The following is a 22229-nucleotide window of genomic DNA, read 5'->3' on the forward strand; positions in this document are numbered from 1 at the left end:
AACAGCCAATACTTACCATTCTGTTACAATATAACTGACATTAGCAAGTCAAATAATGCTTAATGATAACAGAAAAAAAATCTATGAGAGCGGCAAAGAAGCACGGCCCCATGAAGAACTGATGATGTCCAAGGTCACAACTCAGCAAAGCTCAGTCAGAGCTAAGTTTCCAAGAGATGACTCATACAGAGAAAATGTACACAGGACACAGAATTTGTGAATAATCAGAGTATGAGAAGAAATAGAAGAGTCAGCAGAATGAACGTGTGGTTATCTGGTCAGGGCTCTGAAGATGTCTTGGTAGCTCCTGAATGTCTAGCAGAATGCCTTTCATATCACAGGCACTCAATCAATACTTGTTGAATAAGTGGATGAAGAAAACCTTCTAATCTCACGGGTGGTCAGTATTCCACTGAGCAGATTCACTCGTGTCACAGTATGAACAACTTTAAAAGATACTTAGAAGTTGTCAAGAAGAAAGCAGAAATGACTGGTAAGAATGGTTTTCTTGATCCACAGTTTCAGAGAAAAGAAGGACTTGGGGGGTGGAAAATAACTGGTAAACAAAGAGAAATGGCGTTATCACCATCATTATAAGGCCTGGTTAAGTCAACTTTACTTTTTAAAAGTAGAAGTGGATGATTTTAAAGTCTAGAGAAGCCCAGACAGGTTGTCAACCAAGTTTCACAGTTGGCAAGATCATTACAAAAGATTTTATGGATCTGAGAGTAGATGAAAGACACTAAGAAGTGATAAGTAGACTAGAACATCCCCAAAGGGCAAGATCAATGTGTAAAATAAAATCAATAGGTAAATTAGACAGTCATCCTCAAATGCCCTTCTGCAGAATATTGGTATCCAACTAATAAAATGATTGTAATGTTTTCTTAATGGGCAGAAAAATAAGTTGAAGTGTAACTTCTTCAACTGAACACTCACCTCTCCTCCTTCATTGAATTTTTTCTTAAAACTTCCATATCTACTATATGAAAGAATGGATAGAAATGAAATATTATTGGAAAATTTCAGGAAAAGGTAATAATTACGCATCTAATACTTTGATCTTTCTGGGCATGTGTTTATTCTTTTTGTGATTTTACATTGTATACTTGTTTTGCTGATAAAATTATTCTTTGTTGGTGTGACGAAAGGTCAGTTTTGCTAACCGCTGCATATTACATTCACATATGCAGCTTCTGCTGTGAACCAAGCCACTTCAATCTCAGAGGTTCAAAACAATAAACATTTATTATTTGCCATGATTCTGTGGCTCAGTTCTGGTCTGGGTTTCCTCAGATGATCTCTGCTGAGCTTACGCATGCCTCTGTGGTCAACAGGATCTGCAACATCCCATTGCAAGGGCATGCAGATAGAGAAAGGAAGAATTTGTAGCCATTTAAAAAAACCTGTGCCAATCTGCAATATGGATAAGCCTGGGCTAGCATGCTACAGAATGAGGCATGTGAAGAACTAAGGCAACTCAATGGGCAAACTACAAACTACCTAACTTGTGCATGGGGCCACCTAGATCATCCAGCTGCTCAGCCAATTTGCAGGCTCCTGGGAAGTAATACATGGTTGCTGTTTTAAGCCATTAAGTTTTTGAGTGGTTTACTGTGCAACTATGGTAGGTTGAAATGTAACTTGCTGCTGTCTTAAGGTTGTGTTTTTTGGGAAACAGACTGTGAGGAAGATTTTCATGCATGCGATTTATTGAGGAATGCTCTTGGGACTATCTGTGAGGGCATAAGGGAAACAGGATCGGACAGAGGCTATAAGAGTGGCCTTAGTCAATCTCATGGGAGCTCTGGATATGGAAGGAACCCTCAGAGGTGTCTTTCATTGAGATAAGGGGTGTGAGTCACTGGATTGGAGTGCCCCTGAGGGAGCGGTGTAACCTGAGGTTAGGAAACTCCCTTTGGCAGAGGGCAATTGCTGGGGAGGGACTCAGCTGTGCTATCAGCAGCCAATACTTCCAGGGGGTAGGGAAGGAGCGCGTTGGTCCAAGAAGGATCAGGGCCTTACAACACAGCATCCACTATGGTAATGCTTCCTATCAAAAGATGGAGTTTATTTCTGGACTGGCCTTATGACTTGCTTTGACCAACAGAATGTGGTGGAAGTGACATTGCAGAGCCTAGGCCTCAAGATGCTTTGCAACTCTTGCTTTTGCCCTTTTGGAGCCCTGAGCCCTGATTTTATCTTGTAAAAAAAAAACCTGGGCTGGCCAACTTTAGGACAAGACCTTGTGGAGCCTGTGGCTGGAAACAACCACCAGAGATACCTAAGCCATCCCACTCCAGTCAAATTGCCAGAGACTTCTGCTACATGAGAGATCCCAGGAGAGACCAGAAGAACAATGGCCAGCTGAGTCCAGACCAAATAGATGATCCACGGAATCATGAGAAAATAAAATTACTAACTTTTGGGATGGCTTGTTATGTAGCAAAATATAACTGATACAGCAGAAAAATTGATACCTAGAAACAGGTTGCTGCTGAAACAAAAACTCAATACATGTGCCATTAGCTTTGGGGTTAGGTGGGGGGTGGATCTGGAAAAGTGCAAGGAAACTGTTTGTGAAGACTGGAAAAAATGATGAAAACTATTTTTCAAAGTTGGGAAGGTGGCAATACATGTAACATAGTAGCAAAACAGTTGTCAAAAATGTACATAGTAACTTGGAAGATAAAAAATGTACCTCACAGAATTTTATATTTGGTTAAGTAGATTTTCAAGTAAAATGCTGAAAGTGTCGAGATGCTTGTGGATGCATATAACAAGATATTGCAAAAGAGGGATGAGTTAAAAAAGGACTCTTTAATTTGCAAGCAGAATTGAGGGGAAATTAGAGAGCCCAGGACTTGCTGGTCTGGAAAATAAAACTGTTTTTCATCCTCAGACTCCAGACAGTAAAAGATTTTCAAAGTAAAAGGAGTCCTGGTGCTAAAGGTCAAATCAAGAGTGTATCTATAAGATTCTTGGTTTATACTTCTGAATGATTTAAGGTAATACTCATTAGACCATGTCAGTTAGACAAAAGAACTTCCAAGAATCTTAAGGCATTATGCTACAGTAGCCTAATATGCTGCTCAAAGTAGAAAGGGCCTACCTGGAGAAGAATTGTGGATGTAACTTTTGTTAAAGGGAGTGGACCATAATCTGATTCATGAAAAGCCCATAGATATTTTAAGGGAGTTATACCAACCAAAGAACAACACATTTGTTCTAAAAAAAGAATGAAATTGCTTCAATTGCAAAGAGATTTCTGGCCTCCTGACTTTCTCTATGTTGAAAGCATTTGTCAAGAACTACAAAGGGCTGAGATTTTATTCTACTTACAAGCTAACATATTATGGGTGTTGTCAAAGACATGGATCTCCAAGGTCAGAGACTAAAATAAAGGACAGTTTATTATTCGTGGCATGACAAGTAGCGTGAGCAGGAGAGTATTTGTGTTAGTTTTCTGACCTGCAATTCCCATATGGTGACAGAAAGAGAGCCATGCGACACGTGCACATGCAATGGTTTGCAATATAGGAGAGGAACTCCAAAGTTTGGGAATCTGAATCTTTTATATTAGGCAGTAGGTATGTCTGCCCATTGTCTCAAATGTTATCTCTATCTTCTAAGGCGAAAGCAAACCTGCCCTTTGCTCCAGAGGGCGACACTGTTTCTACATTCCAAGACTGTTCACTTTACAAACATCTTTAAACAAAAGATAGCTCGGAACAAAAACAGTCAGTGATGCTACTTGTAAGATGTACAGAAATGCAAAAGACCCTTGGAGAATTATCTTCCCACCGCAGGCAACTTCAAACATAGGCCATTCTATTGGAAAAAAAGGAGTATATCTCAGATGACTAATTCAAAAGGCCAAGAGCCCAGAGGGTGAAGCCACAGTCTTGAAGGACAATGGACTAGACATCCAGTCTCAAGGAGAATCAGAAAATAACAGTCTGGGGAGCTATTTCCAAGGAGCAGAACCGGGCCCTAATCAAGCAACATTCTCTGCCTCCACAGCAGAGGATCCTGGCAACCTGTGCTCCATTGTATTTCACAATTGCCATGGACTGGTGACTGGTAGGTACTTCCCATTCTTTCCCTTTTGGAGTAGGAGTGCCTACTGCAGTTCTCCTGTTCTTGTCTTGTGATTGCATGTGGGTGTATGAGGGCAGATAGCTCATCTTTTAAGCTCACTGGACTCTGGGTCAAGAAGAGCTACATGTTGACCTGATTTAGGTCACAAAATCCCAGACTTCAAATCCACTACCATCACGGGAAGGGATTTTCAGATGTCCTGGGATGGGAGTGGGAGTACTTTGCATGTGGGAAGAATGTGAACAGTTTGTGGCTAGGGATGGACTTTGGTTGATTGCAAGAATAGCTATGTGGTCTTTGTTCTTTGCATCCACTCTCTTGCAATGTGACTTTGCAGATCCTTCCATCAGGGGTAAAGTCTGTTTCTTCACCTTTTGAATCTAGACTGCCCATGCAATTTGTTCGGGAGAGTGGGACTTTAGCAAACATGATGTAGGCGGAGTTGTACTGGGGCTTGCTGTACCTGGATCCCTGAAACTGCCATGGAAGCAATTCTGAGCTAGCCTGGAAGGTTGAGTGGCACATGGAGAGGGACTTAGACATCTCAGCCAACACGTGCCAACTGCCAGGCACGTGAGTGAGATCATCCTAGATTCACCAGTCACCAGTCACACTGCCAGCTAATCACGGACACATGAATGAATCCAGCGGTGGTCTTCCCAGCTAGCTCAGGGTAGAAGAACTGCCCTGCCTTCACACAGAATTGTGAGAAACAATATATATTTGTTATTTGAAGCCACAAAGTTTAGAGGTGATTTGGTAGACAATAAAAGTGAACTGATAAACCATCGCACCCCCCAAACCCAGCACATAGGAGATAGTCAATAAATATTTGTTGAATGAATATTTATGAAGTTATAAGATATATAAGAATATCATAACTAGTTATAAAAGGGCTGCCACCTGACTGGGTTTGTACATCACTGAAATAGTTTATATGCTCTGAAAACTACCAGGTGTTAAGATAGAGCTTTAAAAAAAATATAATCATGGAGGCAATTAAGGAAAGTGAAAGGTGGGGAGAACCCAAACAGCTGCATGTCTGATCTCTTCTAGATGTTTCCTTAGCTAACACAAGCAATAAGATTAGACTAGAAAAATAGATTATCTTCCAACTCAATGTTTAAAACAAAACAAAAGATTAATTTATTTTATATTCTGTCTGTGTAAAACAAAAGAGAAAGCCAAGAAAATAGTAAAGTTTATAGGGCAGCATATAAAACATCTCATAAGTTTAACAGCTATTTAAATAAGTTATTTTTAAGAGAAAGGTCAATTCCTGGTTTAGACATCAGCAACCACAACAAATCAGAATTGAGCATATAGCTGCATACAAGAGATATTCATGAAACTAACATAAGTAGATAGACTAAAAGTTACAATGTCGTCTAAAGTGGGTACACTTGCTGGTGTGTATATAATGTGCTTCAGTCCCTGACTAACCATGTTTTGCCCCAAGAGATGTCAGTGGCAAAAGGAAGGTACATTGTCCACTGGGAATATACCATGTAATTGCTCTCTCCCCCTATGTTATGCTAGAATTTTCTGGAAAACAGATAAGCAGTAAAACTAAGGTTTGTTACACATTTCACTTTTAACACATTTAAAGATAGAAACTCACTGCAAACAACAAAATAAGCACACCTTCCACTGGCATCTTTGCTGCTCCCACCCTCCATTAGGACCACATAGAATCCAGTAGGCTGCCTCCTGGACTCATGGAGATCCCTCTGCCCTTCCCTAATAATTTACCCCAGAGCTGTTAACGCCAGAATGACTCATCCCTGTTCTTCAAGCTGGTAATGAAAAGCAATCAAACAAACAGCGAATACTGGATTCTTATGTCGATGAGGGCATGTCACAGACTCTCTGACCCTTACTTGATGCTCCTGTGTTGACCACCTGTTTCCCGGATTAGAGGCCCTGGCAGAGTGGGAGGAACCACCATCTGGCATAGCACTAGGAGTTGCCTCCATTGTTTATCTTTGATTTCAGTCTATTGTGACAAAGGTTTTGCTATTCTTGCCAAGCATGCAGAACAAATATAAAAGTAATTTGCACTTTCCACTTTAGGTAGCTGGTTTCATGTATGACCAAATGTCAAGTGCTGATATGTTTCTGTTGCAATCTGCGTTTCCCTGGGATGTCAAGACTTCAAGAGCAGGAAGCGCAGTGAGTTGTCCTTGACATAAGTCCGCTCAGGGTGCCCACCTCTGACATGTACACATTCTGTCTCTGGAGATACACAAGTACACAGACTATAGAGTCTAACTGAGAAGAGAATGAGAGAAGGCTTCCAGGAGATGAGTGGTCTCTTAGAGGAGACCTGAAGAACTTGAGAGTGTTCTCAAATGGAGGGAATGGGAATCATATTAAGTCCAGAGAATAGAATAGAATGATCTTGAAAGCAGGAAATAAATTAGTGTAACTGTACTAAAGGGGATAAGGGGTGGGCAGATGGTTCATTGCTGAGAGACGAGGTTGCAGATGCAGGTACCACCAAGCTAGAGGTTATGGGTAACATTTGAATATTCTAAGCATAGAAACAACATGGTTTCAGAAAAATCCCTTTGGTTGTCATATGGAGAACATCTGGAGTGTGTGTAATGGTGGGGAGGGATTGGGGAAGAGTAGAGTCAGGTGAAACTGGAGCTGGTAATTGATACTCCAGGGAGGAGGAAGGGAAGAACAGTTAAACCAAACCCAAACCAAAACCTCTATCTATGTCCAGGCCTGAATCTGAAGAGAGAGAAGACATTGTATTCAAGAGCTACAAGGGAGGTAGAATGTGCAGACTTGGTGTCTGATGAGAGTGAGGGTAGAAGAGAAGACAGGGTCAGTGTTGACTTCTGAGTTTTGAGCTTGTGCAACAGGGCACATGGCTCACTGCAATTAGAAATATCAAAGGAACAGGAGGTTCTGGGAGAAAGATGAATTTTCTGCTGGTTGTATTAAGTTTGAGGTGCTTGTGGGATGTCTTGGCAGCAAAGAGTTGTGTAGATGTGTTTGTTGTTCTGGGAAGTGGGGCTTGGGGTAGAGATTTTGGAATTGGAACCATAGGAGGCAGTGAGTACAAATGGGGTGAATGTGTGAGAAAAGGATATAGGATTAATTCACCACACAGACGAAAAACATCTTTCTGACACCAGTGATTCAAGGCTGAAAAATGCAATGAAAATGGAGATTCTGTTAAAATAGAAACAGGACATTAAATTCTTGGCTACTAATGTCATCCAGGACAAAAAGATGTATTTAAAGAATCTATAACACTCTAATGAGGACAATAAAGGCAGACTTGAGTAAGTAGGGAGCTATACTACAATATTGATTTGAAAGAGTAAAAATAGTGAACATGACAGTACTCCCTAGGTTAATATATGGATTTAATGCAATGCCTATTAAAAATCACAGCAAGATACTTTATAAAACTTTACAAAATAATGGTAACATTCTTTTCGAAATAATTAGTGGGCAAGAATGCAAGAATGCACATATAGATCACTATAGACACATTTATATAACACTTCAGATTCTACAAAGTATTTTCACAATGCTCTCATTTAATTCTCACAGTGACTCTTATAATAAGGTATGTTTAACTGTTATTCCCATTTTAAGGTGACCACAAGTCCCAGTATATCCAATGCAGTCTTGTTTTATGCTATTGCCTTAATGTTTCCCTTTTATTTAATATTTCTCCCAGATATTTTCATTTTTAAGGACAGTATTATTGTTAACAGTTGTAATAAAATAATCTGGGCTGGATTTGGTACCATCTCCATGAAGTACTTCTTAGTCTCTGTCATGGTCTTGTCTAGTAGTGGGTACGGTGCATGCGTAGTGAACAGAATTCTTACTTTAACACGTGTTCAGTCTGAGAGATGACCAGTGATAACCTTTTTCTCCCCACCTCCCCTTACCTGGTGAAAAGTAACTCACACATCTCTTGCATGCAGCATGCAGGAAGAGGACATACTCTCCAATGAATCAACTTGTTCCCACACTCTATGGATAGCTAATTTTTTCTAGTTCACGTGACAGTGGGAGAAGTATTTGATGTTGTTACCGGCTCCTCCTGAAGACTTGATGTACCAACTAGCTGCTTATATGAACCATTTTCATGAAGCCACCAGGCTGTTTGTTGGTGGGGTCAGTGGATAACTTGAGAAATTATAGGTTATATATAACAATAGAAATACGTACAAGATATGGGGGCAGAAGAGTTCTTCAATAGAGCTCATAGAATATCCTAATTTTTTTAAACAATCGTTTGTCATTTAATATGTAAAATAAAAATGATCAGTTTTTTTATATTTTACTATGGCAAAATATACATAAAATTTGCCATTTTAATTATTTCTAAGTGTACAGTTGGTGGCATTAAGTATAACCACATTGTTCTGCAACCATCTCCACCATTGATCTCTGAAACTTTTTTATCTTCCCAAAATGAAGCTCTGTGCCCATTAAACACTAACTCCCCCAGCTTCTGATAACCATCATTCTACATTCCTCCCCTATGAATTTAACTGTAGATCCAGGTATCTCGTATAAATAGAATCATACAATATTTGTCCTTTTCTGACTGGCTTATTTCACTTAGCATAGGTTCTTCCATGTTTTAGCATGTGTCATAATTTATTTCCTTTTAAAAGACTGAATAATATTCCATTGTACGTATACATCAGTTTATTTTGATGCTTGGGATTGTTTGTTAATTTTGTAATAAACTCTTGTTGGCAATTAGGCTAAAAACAAAAGTTCATGTTTCATGAAATATTGAGTACTAAATTTTTTTCTTGAGAAAGGGTGAGGAATGTGTAATTTGCATAAATATTTATTGAAATATATCATCCACCAAAGGAGATTGTTGTATTATAATTGGCATCATAAAAAACAGAAGACATAAATCTAATGAAGAAGCATCAGCATTTACTACAAAAATTAGTAATTATTTTGAGAAAATAGTTTCTGAAAACAATGATTTAACACATGTGGTGGCAAAAAGTGCATTGCATATCACTGTGGATCATCACTTTTCATTGAGATCAAATTACTATTGTAAATTAATTTCATTTATTTTTGATTACTTTTTTTTATACATGTCAGAATTTTTTGTTTGTTTGTTTTTTTGAGATGGAGTTTCACTCTTGTTGCTCAGGCTGGAGTGCAATGGTGTGTGCTATCTTGGCTCACTGGAACCTCCGCCCCCGAGTTCAAGCAATTCTCCTTCCTCAGCCTCCCAAGTAGCTGGGATTACAAGCATCTGCCACCATGCCCAGCAGATTTTTGTATTTTTAGTAGAGACGGGGTTTCACCATGTTGGCCAGGCTGGTCATGAACTCCTGACCTCAGGTGATGCACCTGACTTGGCCTCCCAAAGTGCTGGGATTACAGGTGGGAACCACCACACCCAGCCTGAAAAAGTTTTTTTTTAAGCTGAGTGGCAAATTTATTTTGCCTAGAATTGAATGATAAATAGAATACATAGAAAGATGGCTCTATCACTATATCTCAGCCAATATGCTCTTTTAAAATTGTAATGTTGACACTCCCCGTTCATGGATAGGACTTTATGCTTCCTCCCAGTGATTCTTTCTCTCACTATTCATTCTTAGACACTCATAATATGAGGAGGTCCAGGGTCAGGACCAGGTCACATGGAGAGGCCATGAGTCAGGTGTTCTAGCTGACAGTTCTGAAGATCTCAGTTAGCAGCCAGCATCATGTGGGTGAAGGAGTCTCTCACAGTTGATTGCAGTCCTAGCCTTCACCTTAGCTGAAACTAAGTGGTGCACAGACTAGCCATGCTGCCAAGCCCTTCCTAAATTAAAGATTTGCAAGCAAAGCAAATGTCATTGTCATGTTTTAAGCCTCTTTGTTCTGGAGTAACTTGTTACTGAGCCATGGGAACTAGAACAGTGTTAACTCATTGGCTGCATTGTGGAAAAAGAACTTCACAAACTTAAATGATGCTCCTTTGGTATCAGTGTCATCAGATGCTTCAATGGGAATATGAGGAATTCTAGTACAATATTTAGGTGACTTCCAAACATGTTCCAGCTCTGATCTTTGCTCCCATGCAGGCAAATGGAATCTTATCTTGGTTCTGAGTAATAACTAATAACTGAATCTTTTCCTTGTTCATCCAGTACCTGCACCTATGCTTTGACAGGTTATTTAGGAGTGAGACCCTGCTTAAATGATCAACTCCTGCATTTATAATGATAGAAACAGTTACCATTTATTAAATGACTCCTATGTCCCATGTCCCACATAGTGCACCACATATTTTATATATAATTCTGGTCCTTACAACAGCCCTGCAACAACAGTCATTTATTAGCCCTATTTTATAAGTAAGAAAATAAGGCTCAGAGAGGTCAATAACTTGTTTAAGATCACATAAGGAGGAGGAAGCCATGCTTTCCTACCACTGGCAAGGGCCTTTCCACTGTGTCACACTAGAATTCTGCTTTGATCCCAGGCACTTGGCTGGGTATCTTAATCTGTTTTGTGTTGCTATAATAGAATACCTGAGACTAGGTAGTTTATAAAGAAAAGAGGTTTATTTAGATTATGGTTCTGCAGGCTGGTAAGTTCAAGAAGCATGGCATCAGCAACTGCTTAGCTTCTGGTTAGGGAATTCTTGGTGCATCACAACATGGCGTAAGGTCAAAGGGAAAGTGGGCACATGCAAAGAGGCAAACAGGAGGGGCATCCCAGCTTTATAACAATCCATTCCTTGGGGTGCTGATTCATTCCCACAAGAACAAATCCAGTCTCACCAGTGCAAGAACTCACTACCACAAGAATTGGTGTGCACTACCAAGCCATTCAGGAGGGATCTGCCCCTATAACCCAAATACTTCCCACTAGGCTCCACTTACCAGTACCACCACATTCAGGATCAGATTTCAACATGAGCTTTGGTGGCGACAAACTCAAACCATATCAGCTGCTAAACTGATCATAGGCATCTTTCATGCTGATTATCTTTCTGCTCATGTTTCTGAGTGTTGCCTGCCCCAAAGACCTCTGATGATAGGCCTACTTATCTGTCATTCATCTTTTCACCTTTTTCTGGACCCTCCTAATGACACCTGCGTGTCTGGGTTCTGCAGGTCCTCAGTGCTTCAGCTCTGACTCATTCCCATTTCAGTTAAACTGGATGGTTCATAGACTTGATGCAGCATCAGGGCAAGAAGTCATGACTTTGGAGAAGAATGAATGAACCTGGACTCAATCACTCACCATATGAAGTCATACAAACAGAGCAAAAGTTAAATAAGCAACAATAATGATACCAGAAACCTTTCCAAAATCTGAAAGTAAACAACACTATATTTATCCTATATGTGGACCAAATAAGTTTTTCTCTACTAATGAGAAGAAAATATGGAAACAAGATGCATATATCTGGATATGCAAGGATTAGAACAGGAAGAGCAAAAGAATACAAAATGAAAAGCAATTAGAAATGAGTTTTCATTGGAAAAAATGGAGACCAGAAGGCAATGACATATTCCAGGTGCTGAAAGAAAAAAAAACTGTCAACTAGAAGTTCTATATCAAGCAAAACTACCTCTCAAAAATCACTATGACATAACATATGTGCCCAGGTAGCACTCCATGACACTGTAGCTCTTACTGTTAGACGTCTGGTCACACACAAAGGTGGCCTCTCCTTGCAACTCTCTCACAGGATATTCTAGGTTGTCCATTTTCCACCTGTTTCATCCATCAACCACTCTCATTTGTATTTTGTTTTCCAGATATAAAATACATTCCCAGATAAACAAAAAATAAAAGAATATGCTTTTAGAATATGTGCCCTACAAAAAATACTGAAGAAAGTCAGAAAGTTAGTTAGGCTGAAATAAAATTCCACCAGATGGTTATTCAAGTCCATAGGAAAAAATGAAGAACACCAACAATGTTAAATTTGTGGGTAAATGTAGAAGACTGGAAATATATTTTTTCCTCTTTTCATCTCTTAATTAAAAAACATGTTTCTTTAAACAATAACTATGATACCATATTATTGGGTGTGTAATATATCTGCTACATTACACCATATATATGTGGTAATATAATACATAAGTGGTAAGTTACTCCATGCCCTCTAGGAGTTCACCTTAGCTTCAGGTTTTACACCCTCTCTCTGAGAAGAACTTCACAGCTGAAGGGACCCTATAGCTTTCTGTCTGCTCTCTGGGCTCTGAGGTGAAACAGAGCAAAGAGAAGCTGACAGAGCAGGGCGATGGAGAGTCTTAGGTGGAAGGTGTAGCTGAGCTGGAAATAATTAATTAGTCAGGAAAATTTTACTGCCAAAAGATTAAAAATAACATGATGATAATTCTCCTTATTAGCAAATTTGGTGTTTTACATGGATCCAGAAATAGATTAAAACTGAAATCAAATGAGGATCTCTGAGTTTCCTCAAGAAAAGTACTGAGAAACTTGTTTCAATGACTAAGAGCCATGGCCCCACAGATTTTAAGCATAGTTCCTGCATTTACTCTAAAAATCGTTCTTAATGTTCTGAGTCAGACCTTATAAAAAGTATCCATGATACCCAGAGACTTATGGTTCATGCTCTGACCATTGCCACAGGACTAGCTTCCTATTACCCATGCATTATCTTCAACATCCTCACTATAGATGTTTCAGGATGAGATTTATAAAAATCTACACTCTGATGACAAAAATTGGATAAATATCAGATGTCATATTTCTTGAATCATAACAGATGATTGAAAATCACAGGATTTGAAATGAACAATAATTGAATGTTACTAGGTGCAAGGCATTTTGATAATCGATGGTGGATACAAAGATAAAGATGGTGCCTGCCCTTGGTGGTATATTACACTGCTCCTGCTGCTATAACAAAACACCTTAGGCCAAATAATTTGTAAATAACAGAATTAATTTTTACAGTTCTAGAGGTTGGTGTTGGCAGATTTGGCATCGAGTAAGGGCTTGCTCTCTGCTTCCAACATGATACCTGTCATTGCATCCTTACCTGGTAGAAGGAAGGATGTGCTTCTTTTCTATGTGCTTACATAGAAAAAGGAGTGGAAGGGCCGGGCAGCTCTCTGAAGACTCTTTCATAAGGGCATTAACCCCATTCTCTGCTGACATGCCCCACCTGACAATAAATGAACACTCCATCTCTTTCTCATGGTTTTGTCCTTTTCTTATTTTCTCACCTCTTCTCCTCATAGCTATTGGCAGTCAAAATGCATTGGAAAAAGCTGGTTTAGTTATCTGTACTGGAGAGACTTGGCCCCCACAGGGGAATGTGATCTTGGCTGTCCTCAGTACTACCTGTCTGAATGGCCTGGGGTTTTGCCTTGTTCTCCTCCAGTCAGGAAAGAACTGTATGCCTGAGACCAGGGCCAGGTCTGGGATGGTGTCCCGCTTGTGGAGAGCACTTTCACAAGGATGTTTCTGAGGGTGCCCAGAGTGTTTTTATAATGAAGAACCAAGGGATAGTCTCTTGTCTGGTTTTAGTGCCAGAAGAACTGTGCTTCTCTTGAGCAATTTGTTTGTTTCTATGTCACAGGCAAGGTGGATTTTCTGACTCATCAGGTAGTGTGTGTGTGTGTGTGTGTGTGTGTGTGTGTGTGTGTGATAGTGTGATATTGGCCTTTAGAAAGATTACAGGCAGATGCATGTTTCTCTCATAGCCAGTTGATATGGCTTGGCTCTGTGTCCCCACCCAAATTTCATCTCGAATTGTAATCCCCTCGTGATGAGGGAGGGAGGTGATTGAATCATGGAGGCAGTTTGGTGATAGTGAGTGGGTTCTAAGGAGATCTGATGGTTTTATAAGGGCCTCTTCCCCCTTCACTCCCTCCCTCTCCTGCCACCTTGTGAAGAAGGTTCCTGCTTCCCCTTCCGCCATGATTATAAGTATCTTGAGGCCTTGCCATGCTGAACTGTGAGTCAACTAAGCCGCTTTCCTTAACAAATTACCCAGTCTCAGGGAAGTTCTTTATAGCAGGGTGAAAACGGAGTAGTATACCAGTGCATAGGATTTGAAGACATGTGTGTTTGTATTATTTCTGACTTCTTCTGACCCAGTCTTTATTATTTGCCTTATCCTTTCTCACTTGGCTCTTATTTATATTACCTTGTACTTTCTGTGCCCTTGTAAAGGTGCCTTATGTTCTTCTTGGAAACAGACAGGGTATAAATACATGAATAAATATAGAAAGCACCTGGCTTTCCGAGCCTCTGGCTCCACATCACACTCCACTGCTTCTCAGCCTTTTGGCTCAATCCAAGCCCAGGGTAATAGCAGGCTCTGTTTCCGCGCGGGGATGGTGCCCCATGACCGCCACTTAGGACTGCTCTTCATTTTTGGCTTTTTGTTCTGACTCTTTGATCTGGTTTCCAAACCTTCTCTTGTCTGACCAAAATTTCTGGTGTCTGACATCTCTGTTGCCTACCTCCTCACACTAAGGCTGGATTTTGCTTTCTGAGATCCATAGTCTCTGCCCTCCTCTGGCTTTAACCAACATCTGTAGAAATCCTTTCTAGCCTGCCTTACATAGTATTTTTAGGGCCCTGGGGAGGCAGTGTGGTGGTTTTGGTGTCATTTGGATTTGGGTTGGTCCAATCATTCCTCCATTCATCCAGCCATGCACCCATCCAATCTTCTATCCACCCACCACTCCGTGTGTGTGTGGTGGGGGGTGGGGGGTGGGGTGGTGGTGCTGATCATGTGCCAGGAACTGAACTAAATACTAGGAATATGATAGTGAACCAGAGATATGAATTGAACTCAAGCTCTGACACTTACTACCTGTGAAAAAGTAGGCAATTATTTAATTTTTCTGAGTCTCCAATTCTTAATCTATAAACTGTGAATAATAATATCTACTGCCTGAAGTCTTTTCAAGGATTAAATACTATAACATAAGAAAAGCACATGGCCCAGGGTGTGGGCCCAGGCAGCACTCCACGACTCAGTAGTTCTTACTGTTAGATGTCTGGTCACGCAAAGGTGGCCCCTCCTTGCAACTCTCTCACAAGATAGTCTAGATTGTCCATTTTCCACCTATTTCATCTGTTAAACCACTGTGATTCATATTTTGTTTTCCAGAAATTTGCTGCAGTTTCTCATTCACCAAGGCTCTGCATTTCTGTTCTCTCCCATTATGGATTTATTTCTCTTTGTTTTTGAAAAACAGAAAACATTACTGGCAATAAATAGTAGTACTGTGTCTTGCAAAACAGCTGAACTGCACCAAACCCATGACAGGTAAGGTAATATAAGCTCAAACTCTTGTGTTTATAGTTACTGTATTAATAGTAAACCCCTGTGGACTCACCTAAGACCACTGATGGTTCCAGCAACTGCCTAATTTCTAAATTCTGACCAATCCCTGCTTAGATCATACCTTCTAACTTCCACCCTAAGGCCCTGAGCTCTGCTCTGTAAGTAGCCTCTGTGAAGTGGTTCCCTCCTTTGCTCTGCGAGTCTAATACAAAACCTTGCTGGTGGTCTCTGGGTTTGCTGGGGGGCTTTGGCACATTTATATTTTGGTGGAGAGAGGCTCTCTCAAGAGGGACTGCAGACAAATACATGTGTCTAGTCTACGACTGTAAACCAGAAGTCTCAGTCAAATATTTTTTTTTTTTTTAAGACATGCGGTCTCACTGTTACCCAGGCTGCAGTAAGTGGTGTGATAATCTTGGCTCACTGCAGCCTCAACCTCCTGGGCTCAAGTGATCCTCCTGCCTCAACCTCCTCAGTAGCTGGGATCAGAGGGGTGTATCACCACACCCACCCTAATTTTTTTGAATTTTTTTTTTTTTTTTTTTTTTTTTTTTTTTGTGGAGACAGGGACTTGCTAAGTTGCCCAGGCTGGTCTCAAACTCCCAGGCTTCAGTCATCTTCCTGCCTTGGCCTCCCAAAGTGCTGGGATTACAGGTGTGAGCCACTGTGCCTGGCCTCCACCAACATTTTTTAGCTGACAAGGTAGCACAACAAACAAACAAATGAAAAACCCAGGTACATGTGGCGTGACGGTGCCTCGTTTGCCTTTGTGCTCTCAGGCAATGTGAGTTGAATGAATTCTCTGATGGGAGAGGTTCAGGGGTCCAGGGCTTTTGAGAAGCAGCAGGAGGAATGCCTACCAAACTTGACCCCTTTCTCCACACCCACGTCCCCTTGCCACTGTCCATACCGTGCCTTGTGCTACGTGCCAGCAAAAGGGACAATCATCAGCAGCTGACGGTTTAGTGAGAACCACCTGGACTCAGGAGTTTTTCAGGAAGTGACTGTGGTTTCAAATTTAATGAGAAGCGTGAAGGCAGATGAACCTGGAGGTGGGCTCCCTCCTTCACACAGATTCCTCTTGTTAGGGTCACAGATAACTTCTGCTAGCTTCAGAGATTATGCTGGTTGTCTGATCTCTCAGCAGGCCTGTGTGGTGTTGTTTCAGTGACTGCAAACATGACCTGAATGTTCAACGCTAGAAGGAGCAGTTGGGGTGGTTCACTCGTGCAAATCATCTCTGAACAATTAAAAGGATGGATTCCATCCACTCACGCATTTTCCTTCATGGCAAAGATGATTCTAGGAAGAGGACTTCTACTGCTTTTATGAGGATTGTACTGATGAGGATTGACTCACTGATAAATGAGAAAAAGTTAACTTCTTCTGATAATTATTGCTAGAGGAGCCCACACCTGTGAATCTATGGTCAAGCTGTCAGGTAGGAAGTGAGACTGTTGTGTTTTAAGTTGTAATTGTGGCCGTAAGCAGGGCGTGTACTCAGGGGACCAACTCTGGGATGGGTTTACCAGTTGTTAAAACATTCAGTACTTCTGTGCTGGTTAGGAAGCAGCCGTTGCCCTGAGTCCTGAATGTTCCGTGTCCCTCCTGTCACCCTCAGACCTCATACCACCCAGTAACAAAGGCTAACCTAACACATTGGGGGCCAAGACCCTGCCCCAGTACTCAATGCTTTGCCAGGCCCTGTCCTACTTGTTATTGACTATTTGGAATATCATTCCTGCTCTTAAGTACTTTTGATTCATCAGGAAAAGGGAATGAGGATTATAAACTTAAATTGTGGAGTCCTGGCTATTGGTCAGACTCAGAGGGACACCCTGTATGCCCTGCGTTGATGGCTAATCCCTGAGGAATGGGACTTTGAAAAGTGAGGAAGCCCTCAAAGAGCTGCCTCAGATGTGTGTCAGGGGCTGCCTCCTCCTTCTACATTTGTAATTTGCATTAACTTACATAGCCACATGTGCCTAGAATTACTCTACTGGACAGGGCAGTTCTAGCATAAGAGATAAACAAGTGGAGCTCATGTACTCCCGCTGGGCAGACTGGAGTGCTTAAAGTCACCCAGTGACCTTGGCAATGCATAAGCCCCCAAGATAATTTCTGGGTTCTGGATCAAGCCCATGCCAATGCCCCCTTTTCGTTTTGTCTTGGCCTGAGCAGGGCCAGGCTCAAGGAGATGAGTGAGGCATTTGCCTTGGGTGCAAAATTTAAGGGATTACTGAAAAACTCATTAAGATAGTTATACAACATTTCAAAAATTGAAATTATTGCAAAAAATCCATGATGAACAAAATATTAACATTTTAAGTAAAGATAGGGTCAATATTACTGGTTTGTCCTTTTGCCTGAAGCTCCAATATGGACTGCCATGGCACTGTAGTGCTTATGCGGTAATACAGCAGCTTCTACCAATGGCCAGAGGAGAAGTGAAGACAGTAGATCTTCAAATGTGTGGTGTGTGTTCAAGGGCAATGTGGACTGTTGGGTGTGTTTTTTTTTCTTTTTTTTTTAGAGGGAGTCTCACTGTCGCCCAGGCTGGAGTGCAGTGGCCGGATCTCAGCTCACTGCAAGCTCCACCTCCCGGGTTCACACCATTCTCCTGCCTCAGCCTCCAGAGTAGCTGGGACTACTCGCCCGGCTAGTTTTTTATTTTTTTTAGTAGAGACGGGGTTTCACCGTGTTAGCCAGGATGGTCTTGATCTCCTGACCTCGTGATCCGCCCGTCTCGGCCTCCCAAAGTGCTGGGATTACAGGCTTGAGCCACCACGCCCGGCCTGTTGGGTGTTTTTAAATGTAGAGTGGAATTACCTGGGATTGTGTCATGAATAAAATTCATCCCATGTCTTTGGACTGAAGAGCATGTAGACTGGAATGCACAGATCTGGGATGGAGATGACAGGAGAGGAATGATGCTAACACTGTGAAACTGTTAGTGTGTGGTTTTGAGCTCATTGCAATGTATATCAGAAGATGCCACAGAAGTATAACAAAGAAAATAAACGTCACTTTTAATCCACCAAGGCATTTTTTCTTTACTATATTAAGACTGTTAAAAATTTTTTAATGATGTTATTTTCTTATAATAAGTAAGGAAAGAGACATATAAAGTAAAGCTAATAATCTTCCCACTCCACCGAAAATTCATTCCCACCAAGATAATCTATGTTCCTAGTTCTTACCATTTGTATCAGTTTGTTCTCATACTACTAATAAAGACATACCCAAGACTGGGTAATTTATAAAGGAAAGAGGTTTAATTGACTCACAATTCAACATGGCTGGGGATGCCTCAGGAAATTTACAGTTATGGCAGAAGGGGAAACAAACACGTTTTTCTTCACATGGTGGCAGGAAGGAGAAGTGCAAACAAAGTGACGAAAGCCCCTGATAAAATTATCAGATCTTGTGAGAATTCACTATCACAAGAACAGCATGGAGGAAACTGCCCCCATAATTCAATTACTTCTACCTGGTCATGCCCTTGATATGTGGAGATTATTACAATTCAAGGGGAGATTTGGGTGGGGACACAGCCAAACTCTATCATCATATTTCTCTGTTTTATTTAATGTTTTGACAAAAGTGGTATCATATTGCCCATATTAATACTCTGCAACTTCTTATTCTTTCTTAATACATTATAGACATCTCTCTAGGTCCAAACCTATAGCTCTTCTTTTTAAATTAAATTTTGTTTATTTTTGTAAAGATAATACATGCACATGATAAAAAACATAAAAAGGAATAAATGTTATTTGGTGAAAATTGTGCTCCTTTTATTTCTGTCCCAAAGCCACTCATTTCCCCTCCACAGAGCAATCACTGTTATCAGTTCTCTTTTGAAACCCTGCAGAGCTGTTGCATGCCTGAAAACGTGTTCTGTTCTGGGTAGAATTTTTCTCACATTGTCCTCACTTGCTTTTTTCACTTAATAATATATCTTGGAAAGTGTTCCTTATCAGTTTGTAAAACTGTCTCATTTTTTTGTTATTATTATTATTATTATTATTTGGTTTTGTTCTTTTAAATGTCTGCCTAGCTTTCCATTATATGGGAATACAAAATGTATTTAATGTACTTCCAATGGAAATTCAGCTGATTTTTTTCCTACTCTGGCATTTACAAACCATGTTGGAATGAATAACCTTGTCATTATATCACTTTGCACACATGTATATTTATCTGTGGGTTATATTTCTAGAAAGGGGCTTGCTAGGTCCATTGGTGATTTCAGTTTTGACACTTATAGTTCTCCAGAGAGGCTGTGCCATTTATAGTTCACCAGTAAGGTGGAACCCAAATCCCCACACTCTTGCCACCATGGTGAGTCATTAAACTTTCTGTCCCTTGCCAATATGATAGGTGAAAACTGGTATCTCTGGGTAGTTTTAACTTTGCATTTTTCTCATTATAAGGGATATTGAGTATGTTTTCCAGTCTTTAAGGGGATTTATTTTTTTCTGTGAACTATGTATTAGTATCCTATGCCCATTAGAAAGTTTGGAATATTCATTCTTTTCAATATTGAGTCATGAGACCTCTTTGTATGTTACAGAATTTTTCCTTTTGTCTCAGATAAAGTCTTCTAAATGGCTACATAATATTATATATGAGCTATGCTTATTATTATATATTCCTTTTTTTCCCCCTGGGAATTGTTTGTCAGGACAAATAATGTTGCAAAAATATACTGGTATATACATATGAACTCGTACTTTTATTTTTGTAGGGTATATCTCCCAAAGTGGGATTGCTTGTTCTAGAAATACATGTATTTTAATATTAATAGATATTGTCAGATTACTTTTTCAAAATTCTGACATAATCACATTCCCACCCTTAGTGGAAGGAAGTGCCTGTTCCCCTGCACACAGTCAGCACTGTTACCACTCTCTTACATTTTGAAGTGGTAAATGGTGTCTTCTCGTGGTTTTACTCTGTATTTATCTGACCACCAGTGATGCTGAGCATCTTTTAATAATTTTATCAGCCATTTACGTTTTCTCTTCTGTGAGTTTCTTGTTCATATCCCCTGCCTGTTTTTTCCTCCTGAATTTTTGGGTTGTTTTCTATCAATTTGTAGGGACTTTGTGTGTACAGTCAGTCTTCTGTATCTTCGGGTCCTACATCTGCAGATGCAACCAATCACGATTAGAAAATATTCCAAAAACTGGGCCCCGCCCCCCCCCCGCCCGCCGGGCGCGGTGGCTCAAACTGTAGTCCGCACTTTGGGAGGCCGAGAGGCGGGCGGATCAAAGGTGCAGGAGATCGAGACGCATCCTGCTAACACGGTGAAACCGCGTCTCTACTAAAAAGAGTAGCAAAAAAGCTAGCCGGGCGACGGTGGCTGGCGCTTGTATGTTCCCAGCTACCTCGTGAGGCGGAGGGCAGGAGAATGGCGTGAACCGGGAGCGGAGATTGGCAGTGAGCTGAGATCGGCCACTGCAGCTCCAGCTGGCGACAGAGCGACGACACCGTCTGAAACAAAAAAAAAAAAAAAAAGAAAATATTCCAAAAACTAAAAAAGAAAAAAATGACAAGAATTAAAAAATCTAAATTAAAAACAATAGAGTATAACAACGATTTACATAGCATTTACATTATATTAGGTATTAGAAGTAATCAACAGATGATTTCAAGTATACTGGGGGATATATGTAGGTTATATGCAAATACTATGCTACTTTAAGAAAGGCCTTCAGCAAATCCTTGGGATCCTGGAACTAATCCCCCACGGATACTGAGGGAAACTATATTAGCAACATTAAAGTTTTGTTTGTAATGAATATTTTTTCCAATCTCTTATTTGTTTCTGTACTTTGTTTATAACTTTTACTAAATGAATTTGAATTTTTATGCTGTCAAAGATATCTTTTCATGTATGGCTTCTGAACTTCCTGGCTTTATTAAGGAGTTCTTCTCCACTCTTTCTGTAAAGGGCCAAATAGTAAGTATGTCAGGTTTTATGGACCATGTGGTCTCTGTCCCAGCTACTCACTTCTACCATTGTAACTTGAAAGCCACCAGAGACAAAAGAAATGAATGTGGCTGTGTTTCAAGAAAATCTTATTTATAAAAACAAGTGGTGGGCTGGGTGTGGTGGCTCATGCCTGTAATTCCAGCCCTTTGGGAGGCCAAAGCAGGTGGATTACCTGAGGTCAGGAGTTGAGACTAGCCTGGCCAACACAGTGAAACCCAATCTCTACTAAAAATACAAAAATTAACTGGGTGTGGTGGCACGTGCCTGTAATCCCAGCTACTCGGCAGGCTGAGGCAGGAGAATCACTTAAACCCAGGAGGCGGAGGTTGCAGTGAGCTGAGACCACACCACTGCACTCCAGCCTGGGCAACAGAGCAAAACTCCGTCTCAGAAAAAAGCAAATGGTGTACTACTGGCTGTAATTTGCTGACCCTTGTGTTGAAGTCCTGCTGGCTGTAGTTTGTTGACCCTTGTGTTGAAGTGAAAGTCAAACGATGAAATCCTTTGTTCAAATTCTCTGAAGGTTCTCTATCTCACTTAGATGAGTACAAGCCAAAATTATACCCCATTTCACCCTCACTACCTTTCTGACTTCATCTTCTATAACCCTCCCCTTGGTCAATCTGCTCTAACTGCAATAGCCTCTCTTTGTGCCTTGTACCCACCAGACAAACCCCAAACCAGGCTCTCTCTCTCTTTGCATTTGTTTTTCCCACTGCTTAGGATGCTCCTCCCCCAGATATTTGGGTAAATCTTTTCCTCACTTTCTTCTGGATTTAGCTCAAGTTTCAGCATATCAGGATGTGCTCCCCCAATCACCCTATTTAAAATTTA

The 22229-nt window shown here is 40.7% G+C and overlaps 1 long non-coding RNA gene across 2 annotated transcripts; it reads left to right on the forward strand.

Annotated features, from left to right (window-relative positions):
• The first annotated feature begins 295 nt into the window (after positions 1-295).
• On the forward strand, positions 296-17945 carry LOC108532644 (uncharacterized). 2 transcript variants are annotated; one of them, XR_001886507.1, is made up of 3 exons: positions 296-493; positions 15218-15376; positions 16539-17945. It is a non-coding gene; the product is annotated as an uncharacterized LOC108532644 (long non-coding RNA). The 2 variants fall into 2 exon arrangements; XR_001886506.1 differs by having other exon boundaries at positions 16563-17945.
• The last annotated feature ends 4284 nt before the right edge of the window (positions 17946-22229 follow it).

This window comes from Rhinopithecus bieti, unplaced genomic scaffold (assembly GCF_001698545.2).
Source record: "Rhinopithecus bieti isolate Rb0 unplaced genomic scaffold, ASM169854v2 scaffold_10354, whole genome shotgun sequence".
Taxonomy (NCBI): Eukaryota; Metazoa; Chordata; class Mammalia; order Primates; family Cercopithecidae; genus Rhinopithecus; species Rhinopithecus bieti.